The sequence below is a fragment of the Ochlerotatus camptorhynchus genome, unplaced genomic scaffold (genome assembly GCF_037179485.1).
Source record: "Ochlerotatus camptorhynchus isolate MF236.1 unplaced genomic scaffold, CSIRO-AGI_Acam_v1.1 ptg000066l, whole genome shotgun sequence".
Lineage (NCBI taxonomy): Eukaryota > Metazoa > Arthropoda > Insecta > Diptera > Culicidae > Ochlerotatus > Ochlerotatus camptorhynchus.
In genome coordinates this window covers 1,496,961-1,509,497 of record NW_027040556.1, presented here as the reverse complement: position 1 = coordinate 1,509,497, position 12,537 = coordinate 1,496,961, and the positions used below count along the sequence as shown (strand labels likewise).

General features: G+C 38.8%; 1 protein-coding gene across 9 annotated transcripts in view; it reads left to right on the top strand.

Moving 5' to 3' along the window:
* The window catches only part of dsx (doublesex), a 499,608-nt gene that overhangs the window by 96,692 nt on the left and 390,379 nt on the right, over positions 1-12,537 (top strand). The gene's annotated exons all lie outside the window — the stretch shown is intronic.

The following is a 12,537-nucleotide window of genomic DNA, read 5'->3' as shown; positions in this document are numbered from 1 at the left end:
CCCTTCGACCTTTTGTCCATTCGACATTTTATCCATTTGTGCTTTTGTCCCTCTGAGTTCATTTCGACATTTTGTCCCTCATTCGACACTTTGTACATTCGCCCTTTTGTCTATTCGATCTTTTGTTCCTCTTAGTTCTATTCCAGCTATTGTCCATTCGACATTTTGTCCATTCGACATTTTGTCCATTAGACCTTTTGTCCATTCGAACTTTTGCACCTTAGACCTTTTGCCTCTTCGACCCTCTCTCCCTGTAAGTTCAATTCGACCTTTTGTCCAATTGACCTTTTGTTCATTCGACTTTTTGCACCATGGACCTTTTGTTCATTCGACCTTTTATCCATTTGTACTTTTGTCCCTCTAAGTTCAATTCGACATTTTGTCCCTTAGACTGTTTTTCTCTTCGGCATTTTGACCATTTGACCTTTTGTCCTTTTGAATTTTGACCATGCGACATTTTATTCCTCTTAAGTTTAATTCCTTTTGTCAAATAGATCCATTTGACCTGTTGATTGATTTTATTTTTTTATTACAGAGACTTTCAGCCGTTGGCTGGTTCGTCTCTGACTATTTGACCTTTTGTCCCTCTGAGTTAAATTCGACATTATATCGAATCGACCTTTTGTCCCTCTATGTTCAATTCGACCTTTTGTCCATTTTACTTTTTTCCCGTGTGACCTTTTATCCTTTAGACATTTTGTTCATTCGACTTTTTGTTCATTCGACCTTTTGTTCATTCGACACTTTATCCATTCGCCCTTTTTATCTATTCGACGCTTTGTCCATTCGCCCTTTTGTCCATTCGATCTTTTGATCCTCTAAGTTCCATTCCAGCTATTTTCCATTCGAACATTTGTCCATTAGACCTTTTGTCCATTCGACCTTTTGCCCCTTCGACCTTTTGTCTCTTCGACCTTCTGTCTCTTCGACCTTCTCTCCCTGTAAGTTCCATTCCACCTTTTGCCCCATTCGATCTTTTGTCCGATCCCTTTGATTTTATCTCCCTATTGGTTCAATTCGACCTTGTGCACATTCAATCTTTTGTCCATGCGATATTTTGACCATTCGTTTTTTAGTCCGTCTATGTTCAATTCGACCTTTCGTCTCTTCGACCTTTTGTCCCTTCGACCTTTTTTCCCTTCGTTTTTGTGTCCATTTGACGTTTTATCCATTTGCACTTTTGTCCCTCCCTCAACATTTGAAAGTGAACTTTTATATTACTTACTACTGTGAAATTCCCGAGAGCTTTCGATGGCACTTCTAAGAATTCCGAGGGAAATTCAAGGCGTGTTCAGATGGAATTCGAAGCAAAAATTCAAGGGAATTCCGATGCTGCTCGGGGATTTTTTTAAAATTATAATCATAATTAATTATATAACACTTTGGTTGGATAGTTTTCAAATAGGTAATTGAAAATTGACCAATTGAAAATAGACCAATTGAAAATTGACCAACTGAAAATTGACCAATTGAAAATTGACCAATTGAAAATTGACCAACTGAAAATTGACAAACTGAAAATTGACCAATTGAAAATTGACCAATTGAAAATTGACCAATTGAAAATTGACCAATTGAAAATTGACAAATTGTTCATAGACCAATTGAAAATAAACCACTTGAAAATTGACCAATTTTTCATAGACTGATTGAAAATTGACCAATTCAAAATTGACCAATTGAAAATGTACCAATTGAAAATTTACCAACTGAAAATTGACCAATTGTTCATAGACCAATTGAAAATTGACCTATTGAAAATTGAACGATTGAAAATTGACCAATTGAAAATTGACCAATTAAAAATTGGCCAATTGAAAATTGACTAATTGAAAATTGACCTGTTAAAAATTGGCCAATTGAAAATTGACCAATTGAAAATTGACCAATTGAAAATGAACCAATTGATAATTGATCAATTGAAAATCGACCAATTGAAAATTGACCAATTGAAAATTGACCAATTGAAAATTGACCAATTGAAAATTGACCAATTGAAAATTGACCAATTGAGAATTGACCAATTGAAAATTGACCAATTGAAAATTGACCAATTGAAAATTGACCAATTGAAAATTGACCAATTGAAAATTGACCAATTGAAAATTAACCAATTGAAAATTGACCAACTGAAAATTGACCAACTGAAAATTGACCAATTGAAAATTGATCAATTGAAAATTAACCAATTGAAAATTGACTTATTGTTCATAGACCAATTGGAAATTGGCCAATTAAAAATTTCCCAAATTTAAAATTGACCAATTTAAAATTGACCAGTAGTTCATAGACCAATTGAAAATTGACCAATTGTTCATAGACCAATTGAAAATTGACCAATTTAAAATTAACCAATTGGAACTCGTGGGTCATTCGTGACCTGTCTGGGGGTGAGGTTTGAACTCATGACTTTGGCGTGAGAGGTATGGATGTTAACCACTACGCCGGGGTCGCCCCCTTTAAGGGAATTGAGTTTTGAGGTTGGTTCCAATGAAATTCTAAGTAGATTGCCAAAGTACCCAACAAACAATTTGAGCTGATTAAGAGCTTAATAAGCAATTTTTTAGCTCAAGAAGGATGTTTTTGTTTAAATAATTTTGTATTTTGCTTCGACGGTTTGTTGGGTAGTTCCCATAATATCTACAAGGGATTGGATAATGTTATGACTTTTTTTAGATTCAACAGGTTATTCGACAAGAAATCAACTGGAGCTGAGTATGCTTTCAAAGGAAAGCTTACGAGTTCTGAAAAGTGATTCATGAAAATTGCAAGGAGATTTTCGAGCAAATTTAGTTCTGAAGATTGCTCTTAAGAAAATCTGAGCAGTATCCAAAGGTTATTTCGAAAGGATTTTTTGGAGAATACGTAAAGAATTCTGAGGAAAATGATTAAGAATATGCTTTCTGCAGATAATTTCTAGAGAAGAACAAACAAATACAGAATCAAATAATAAGCAAATTTTAGAGTGAATCCCAAGATAATATTTGACTCAATTCAAAGAAAACTCTTGGTATAATTTCAAATAAATACTGTAGAAAAGAATCATCCAAGATGATTCAGGCATATACATATCTTCACGATTCCGTGAACTCAGACAGACATCAACAACGAATGTCGAAACGAAATGAATTTCGTATGAAAATGTTAATGAAACCGGCGTACATAATTTGGCCTTACGATTTCGATATTTTAAAGATTAATATTTTTTTTAAGATTCTGATACTTCTAAAAACAATTCAGATCTCATGCTTAGGATAGTTTTCTAGATCGCGTTCCTAGAACATTCTTTTATATTCTTGGACTTGAACATTTTTTCATCCTTCTGGACTTTATTCAATTTGTGATCTTGGAATCAATATTCTGAACATGGAGAATTTCCCTACACAATTTAGACCGAGCACTATCAGTAGCGACTTTCTACGTTCTCTTCTACATGAGAAAGATCGATTGTAGAAGAGATCTAGCCTGAGATTTAATCCCCGATGATTTGCACAGTAAGCAAAAATGGTCATCACTGGTTCACCGAGCCTCTCATATCACTACAAACTCTCGGAACTGCTTTAGTATCACAATTGAAATCAGGCGATGATGACGTCTGGACTACATAATACACCACAATTTAGACAGAGCACCAGCAGTAGCGAATTTCCACCTTCTCTTCTGCATGAGCAAGATCCATTATAGAAACGAGCCTGGGATTTAATCCACGATCTTCTGCTCAGTAAGTAAAAATAGTTATCTCTAGGTCACCGAGCCTCTCATATCATTACAGACAACTGCATCCGCGTTGTTATGAAAAATAATTAATAAAAAACGATTTAACTTATAATTTCGGACGCCTCAACCATGATTTCCTGCTCGATCCAGATGCATTATATTATAAATATCGCTTGGCCTTGTAAGCGGTCTCAACCGACAAACGCATTGCGTTTAAAAGTGGTTTTTCCACAATTCACTGGTCGGCCGCAAACATGCGCCATTCTTCCGGACTCGATCAAAGATCCAGAAAAAAATGTTCAGGGTAAAAAATCCTTTCGAAAGTGTTCTAGGGTGACATATCGTCACCATGCCGGATCCCGTAATAAGTGTGCCCATTTCGCAATACCCGGGAAATATTTTCAAGACTCAATACGGACTTCGATTTCCAGCTTAATATAAACAAGTGTTTGAGACTCCAAAACTTTTGATTAGCTAATTTTTACGATGTTTTACTCAAACGCATTTTCGAAATTCTAGGACATACGACAATTGAAGATCAGAAATTTCATGATTATTAAAGAAATATTTGAGGTACCGGACCAGAGTTTGCAAGTTTTATCAGGGTTTTGAAGCATTATTCAAGTCTAAATCATACACACTAAGATTATTTAACAGATTTCTGTGAAATTTTTCCGAAATCTCAACAGCTGAACGTTCGATAAGGCAATATTAGTGTGTAAAACCACTTGGGGTCACTTCATCCCACTGCAGCGAAAACAGTTATCTAACGAATAGGAACGCCTCAAACCAGGTGCAATGCCCATCTGCACAGGCCATCCCGTTAACTCTCCAGGCCAATATAATCCGAGTTTTACGACGCACATCGTGACAGCTGCTATCACCGGCCACGGAGAGCTTTGCAAACGCATTTCGCGCCAACCTAAGTGTCAAATCTAGCGGCTAATGAACCGGCCCTCTTAAGGTGGTGAATCCCGTTCAAATCTTTCCCAGCTTTCGACGCGAAACTCGCATTCTGCATAGGCCTAATGGCTAGTTTGCGTTTTTACCGGAGGTCCCGCGCTCAAACTAAACTCCATTCCACGGCTCATTTCTCACATTTGTATTACATTTTATTGGTTTCTGATGGAGCTCGCTGGCTCCGCATTCCGCGCAGCTGTCCGAGCAAGCCAGCGAGCGAAATGCAAAGTAAAGCCCCTGTCGCTTCATTCCGCTCCTAAACCTCGCCAGTCCGTTCAGTCCGTTCCGTAGACCGAAGCTGAAATTACCATAATTATATTATTTAATTATTTCTCCCTGAATACATTTTATTCAAAAGCTGAAAAGCACACAGACTTTGGAACGATTCCTGAAAAGTGGACCCTTCGGATTGCGCACTTACGTGTAGCAGTGCCTATTCAGTCCAGTTTTTGCTCGCATTGCTACTCCTCTTCCGCGCAGGCAAAGTGCAATCACGCGAGGAGGACTTTGAGGTCTCACCAGAAGAAGCGCAAAGTAAGATGCCTGTCCGTCGGAGATCGGGCTACAATTAGCCCCACAGCGCCTGCTAGCCCAGTCCGAATTCTTCGTTTCCCGTTTTCTATGGGGCCCGGCAGCAGTAGTAGGTTCTAACTGAATTGCAGTCAGTTGCAATTATGGCAGTGGGTCCTTCTCTCCTCCTGCTGCTGCTGCTGCTGGAAGATAAATTAAACTTGAACTGCTTTGTAACTCTCCCGTGGTGGCACGGAGGCGCACGCGATGCTATTGGTTGCAATCCGTAGGGGAAAATTGTTTGGGCGGAAAATTGCCCTTCAGCTACGGTGATCTAGCTGGGTGCATTGGGTCGGTTCTTGTCACATTTCCAGGGTCGGGCTGGATAATTAGCAGTGCTAGTTGAATACGATTTGCTGACGGATAGTAGGATTTTTAGGTTTCATCCTAACCAGCGGTGGGCTAACTGAAAAGCATCGCAACTGTTGAAAACTTATAATTCTGGTTAACTTTTAATTCATCAAAAACTGTAGCTGAACCCTTGAGTCTTGGCACGTCTACAGGATACAATTAGAAGAATGTATGAAAATACCTTCGGAAAAATCTTCTGATTGTCTCCAGAGTACAATCATCTTGTCTCATCGAATGGTATTGAATTTCTGAGTGCAGGCAATGTCGTGATGCCAGCGGATCGTGCGATAAATAAATCTACATAGGCTCCCAACAACTCGATTATCTGTTGGCCTCGAGGAGAGGAGTTCTGAAAATAGGTCATCTGCTGATAAAAATAGAAATGAATCGTTTGCAGACCCCAGTAAGTGGCCCATCTTAACCGACTTCCTATCATTCCTAACATCCTAACAACATTGAATCCACGTGCCCTCAACTATTGTAAAAATATGAAATAGCAAAATTTTATAAAATTGTTGACGCCAATCCAATTCACCTAGTTTTAGCAGTATGAAGAGAAATTGGGCAAAATTGATCATTTCTTAAGGCCCGTCTAAGTTGAGATCTCATGTTTAGGAAAGTTTTCTAAATCCTGGTCCTAGAAAGTTGTTTAATATTCTTGGACTTGAACACTGTTTTCATCATTTTGGACTATATTAAATTTGTGATTTAAGAATCACTAGTCTAAACATGGAGAATTTTTCTACACAATTTAGACCGAGCACTATCTGTAGCAATTTTTATACGTTCTCTCCTTTGTAAGAAAGGTCCATTCTAAAAAGGAGCCTGAGATTTAATCCCCGATCATTTGCTCAGTAAGCAAAAACGGTCATTACTTGGTCAACGAGCCTCTCATATCACTGCAAATTCCGGCAACTGTGAGACATAGGGAATTTCCTCCCACAATTTAGACCGAGCACTATCAGTAGCGAATTTCCACCTTCCCTTCTACATGAGATAGATCCATTCTAGAAAGGAGCCTGCTCAGTAAGCAAACTACCGCGTCAAGCGAAGATGACGTCTTTCACGCGAAATGGACAGTCAGTTAGAAAAAAGTTTTTCACTTAGAATTTCGGAAGCCTCAGCCATGATTTCCCATCAGGATCGATCATTGTATCATTATAATCGCTGGTCATAATTATTGCTGGTAAATTCACCTAGTTTTGTGTGGAAGGAAATTGGGCAAAATTGATCAATTCCTAAGGCCCGCCCAAGATGAGTCCATAGCCGATTAATTCTATGGCAATTTTTTTCCAATACGAGTCTTTGAAAGATGAGACTGGCCTCATTAGATTCCTTGGATAATTTCACAACAGTGAAGTGCATCACAATTTTTTTCGTTTGCTATATTTAGTTTTACAATTTTTGGGGAACATCAGGAAAAATTAGGTTTACAGAAGATGAATCCAACTCCCTTCTAGACGGCAGACATTTGTGTAATAGTAACAAGCAGTTGCAGACCAAATAGCGGACATAAATTGCCTTCTCCAGTTTGCGTGAAACTTAGCATAATTGTTTGTTTGTTTGAGTCCTAAAATAAAAGTCAAAATGACGAATTCAATAGGTTTCAAAAAATCGAAAAGTAGAACGAAAATGTGACTGTTAATCAAAATGATGTCTGAGACAAAGTTGTAATGTTACTTAAGGTTTCCCAGGCAAAATACAAACGGATTTTTGACGTAGGATTACGTCTGTGATTTCTATATGGGGGTACACTTTGTGAAAACCGAAAATGGAACATGTAACAAAATTATGAAAGATTTTGAACGTTAATAACTCAGCTGCCCCTGGACCAATTTCAATGATTTTAACACCAATCGATCAGAAATACTAATACGCATCTGTTAAATTAAAGACTTTATCATTCTTCAAAACGTCACTATTGAAAATTGCACGAATGTGCAACTGTTGCTATGATAATTAAAATGATCACCGATTGCCTGCCAAAAGTGATTTTCCTAACACAGATTTCAAAGTTGAATGCCATCCGGTCTCACCACACGGTGTTTATTCAATCACCGCGTGCTGTTCTCCAGTACACAACGAAACCGCTGATCGGATTCAGTCCCATCACCGTGAGTGGCGGTGTCCGGTCGTCGGCATCAGCAGCAGCAGCAGCAGCGGTGCTCTCGGTGCGTGGCTTTCAACATTGTTCTCCAGTGTACAACGAAAGGCTGCCTGCAAGCAGCGAGCTGCAGCCCACATGAGCATTTATAAAAGGAGGAAGAAGCCGCACCGCTATTGATCGGAATCAGTAGCTCTTCGTGAGTCGCTGTGGGCCATCTATGTCAAGCGTGTCATACTAAAGAGTAAAAACAGAGAGAATTCCTGTTCCTACACAAAACACAAGCTCCTGCTGCAGGTAACAAATAATATTTATTATATAAGACTACGTAGTCCTACGCTTGGTCCTACGTCACCATTGCGTACAAGCCCATAGGGCTGTCCCTTGTTGTTTTTTTAACACTTCGAACACGATGCCTCCAGTAAAATGTATACGGCAAAAAGGCAATGTTTGAAAAATCATTACTCAGCAATTTATCGCTTGATTTTATCGCCCCCAGATTTCCAGACATAGTGCAATTTTGGGATACCCTAGCGTAGATAGTTGAAATTTAAATAACACTCATATTTGGTATGGTTGTAAAAAATAATCAATTGTAATTTTAATGATCCTATGAACAACTTTGCCCAAGACATCAACTTCCTAGATGGCAAGGAATTCAAGGTATTACATAAAAAAGAAACCACAAATTCAAGCATACTTGCGCCGCGTAGTTAGAAAATTCTGAACTTCTGTTCATCAACGATAAGGTTTTGGTCCACTGAAAAACTTTACCGAAGACAGCACCTTCCTGGATGGCATGGATTTCATGATTTCACGTAAAATAGGAAATCATCAATACATTTACATCAGCGTCACGTTGTGAGAAAATGCCGAAATTATGTCCACCAATCATTAGATCATGGTCCACTGAACAACTTTGCCGAAAGCAGCGATCTCCTAAATGGAAAGGATTTTAAGATATGGACAAAAACAAGGAAATCACTATTACATGGACACTAGCGCCGCGTAGTGAGAAAAAAAAATTCAAAACTTCTGTCCACCAACCATGAGGTCTTGGTCCACTGAACAACTTTGCCCAAGACAGCAACTCCCTAGATAGCAAAGATTTCAAGATATCACATAAACAAGGAAATCACAAATACATGTACTGTACACTAGCGCCGCGTAGTGAGAACATTCGGAACTTCTGTCCACCAACCGTTAGGTCTTGCCCCGTAACGTGGGTAGATCACCTTTTCGTGGTACGTTACGGGATGTAAGATCTACCACCGATTCCTAGTCCTGACTACTTCAAACTAGGGGAACAGGATTGTTCAGTAATCCAAGGAACACATCTTAGTCCTTGTTACTTTTTATGCCTTGTTGATAGTGACAAGACTCGGCTTTGTCTACCGAGGATGATCTTGAAACAAGGAAAAAAATGAGTTAGTCTTCATCTATGTGATTCCTAATCTTCTATTCGTTCTTCCCTAGTTTGAAGTGGTTAAGAGTAGGGTTCTGATGCATGGTCATTATCGGTGTCATACCTTAATTTTGTTGCTAAGGAATCCAATTTTGACTGACAAAGGGGCGCGCCTTTGGAGGGTGTTTCAACACTCCGAAGGGTATAAATAGCGGGACCTTTCAATTAGAGTCGGATCCTTGCGATAAATGCAAAAGTGGCAACTGTAAAAAAATATCGAATAATACTTCATCATTTCTCAATAGTGATGGAGTAATACGACATGCACTAAACTAAGGACACGGGATATACAACAATAGATCAATTTACTGGTCACAGTAGTGTTAGGTCCCGAACAGAAAAAATAGGTCTTGATCCACTGAACAACTTTTTCCAAGACAGTAACCTTCTATGTGTTCAGGATCACGAGATATTCCATGTTGGTCCCTATTAGGTCAAATCACATATGCTACGTGTAATCCGTAATATCCGTGTAATAATTTACGCGAATTTGATTTACGCGGTACGTATTACTCGTGCTCTTCGGGTAAAAAGTTTACAAAGTGTACTTTGAAACTAAATTTCCACTAAAATGACAAGATTTGATCATTTAGACAAGGTTGAATGTGTTTTGAAATTATTTCTATTCAATACAATTTAAAATGAACACAGCTCTAATAACTAATTTTACACGTGACGGAATCCATTTTTGACATAAAGGATCAGACGTAAACAAAAATTTCATGCAAAATTAAGTGCTCCGAGACTGAAAAGTTCGTTGCTCGACGAAAAGTACGCTTGATTGAGATGAACTTCACGTCTGTTATGACTCAATTTTATGTCAAAATTGACGCTTGTATATGTCAGTCTCAGAGCACCTAAATTTACATGGTTTTTTGTGTGAAGGTCATAGTTTTACCGAACGTTCTGCTGTTCTGATTTCGGTAAAAAATTACCAAACACCAAATCAAAATCTAAGTCAGCAGGGGACCGCTCTGTGGCTTCCAAGGTCCATATTCTGGTCAAAAGTTCAAATTTGGTCTAATTACACATCTACACATCTTCAAAAAAAAAAAAAAAAACCAATAGCAGCGCTTTAGGATGAGTATCATGAACTGACTATTTTTACGGATGATCCGGATTTTCTAGAAAACCACTCTATGGTTCCCAGGGTCCATATTCTGGTCTCAAGTCCAAATTGAGTCTGATAACACATCTGCAAGCATTTTACAAACACTTCTAGGCTGAGTATCAAGAAATTGACCACTTTCTGTTTCTTCCGGATCTGCCAGAGGATTGCTAGGGTTCATATTCTGGTCAAATGTCCAAATTTAAACTGATAACACCTACAAACATTTTCCAAAAATCCGCTGGGTTCTAGGATGAGTATCAAGCATTATTGACCAATTTGACGGTTGTTCCGGATCTTCCAGAGCACCACCCTGTGACCTCCAGGATCCGTATTCTGAGCTCAAGTCCAAATTTGGTCTGATAACACATCTGCAAACAATTTCCAAAAAGAAAACCACAGCGCTCTAGTATGAGTTTCAATAATTGACCACTTTTACGGTTGTTCCGCAAGTGCCAGAGGACCGCTCTGTTGCCCCCACGGTCCATATTCCGGTCAATAGTTCAAATTTGGTCTGATAATACATCTACAAAAATTTTGCAAAAAAACCGCAGCGCTATAGGATGAGTTTTAAGAATTAACTAACTTTACGGTTATTCCGGATCTTCCAGAGGACCACTTTGTGACCTTCAGGGTCCGTATTCTGATCAAAAGTCCAAATTTGAACTGATAATACCTACAAAAATTTTCCAAAAATCCGCTGGGTTCTAGAATGAGTAACAAAAATTGACCAACTTTACGGTTGTTCCGGATCTTCCGGAGCACCACTATGTGACTTCCAGGGTCCGTATTCCGAGCACAAGTCCAAATTTGGTCTGATAACACATCTGCAAACATTTTCCAAAAAAAAAAACCACAGCGCTCTAGCATGAGTTTCAATAATTGACCACTTTTACGGTTGTTCCGCAAGTGTCAGAGGACCGCTTTGTTGCCCCCATGGTCCATATTCCGGTCAATAGTTCAAATTTGGTCTGATAATACATCTACTAACATTTTCCAAAAAACCGCAGCTCTCTAGGATGAGTATCAAGAATTGACCAACTTTACGGTTGTTCCGGATCTTCCAGAGCACCCCTCTGTGACCTCCAGGGTCCGTATTCTGAGCACAAGTCCAAATTTGGTCTGATAACACATCTGCAAACATTTTCCAAAAAAACTACAGCGCTCTAGTATGAGTTTCAATAATTGACCACTTTTATGGTTGTTCCGCAAGTGTCGGAGGACCACTCTGTTGCCCCCTCGGTCCATATTCCGGTCAATGGTTCAAATTTGGTCTGAAATACATCTACAAACATTTAGCAAAAAACCGCAGCGCTGTAGGATGAGTTTTAAGAATTGAACAACTTTACGGTTATTCCAGATCTTCCAGAGGACCACTCTGTGACCTTCAAGGTCCTTATTGTGGTCACAAGTCCAAATCTGGACTGATAATACCTACAAACATTTTCCAAAAATCCACTGGGTTCTAGAATGAGTATCAAGCATTATTGACCAATTTTACGGTTGTTCCGGATCTTCTAGAGCACCACTCTGTGACCTCCAGGGTCCGTATTCCGAACAAAAGTCCGAATTTGGTCTGATTACACATCTACAAGCATTTTTCAAAAAACCACAGCGCTCTAGTATGAGTTTCAAGAATTGACCACTTTTACGGATGTTCCGGATCTTCCAAAGGACCACTCTGTGACCTTCATGGTCCGTATTGTGGTCACAAGTTCAAATTTGGTCTAATAACACAAATGCAAGCATTTTCCAAAAAAGCGTGGTGCTCTAGGATGAGTTTTAAGAATTGACCACTTTTACGGATGTTCCGGATGTTCCAGATCTTCCGGAGAGCTATAGGAATCCGGGGCATCACTGAGTTTTATGTAGCCGAATAAAAAAATTCTGCTAGTACATATAGTGTAAAAGGAAGTTGATCTGCTTTTTTTTCGCTGTCTGACCCAGGTGGCGAAATTCCGGTCTGGTGGCCATGAACACTTGAATTATTCACTTGAGTGAGTAAGTGTTTCAAATTTAATAACATTTGGTTGAAAAATTAACTGCAGGTGGTTTTTTTCAATATGATATTTTTACCACGGGTAAATGTTAATTTTAGCAATTATAGATCATTTTGGCTATTTTGAGGTCATGTTTGATCTTGTAGAGTAGGACAATTTTGGCGTCCCAACAAACATTGGAAGGCAGAATAAGGGCTTATTCAGCCAAAAATATGCTTCGGCTAAAACATTGCTTATTCAGCCTTTAATCAGCACACATTGT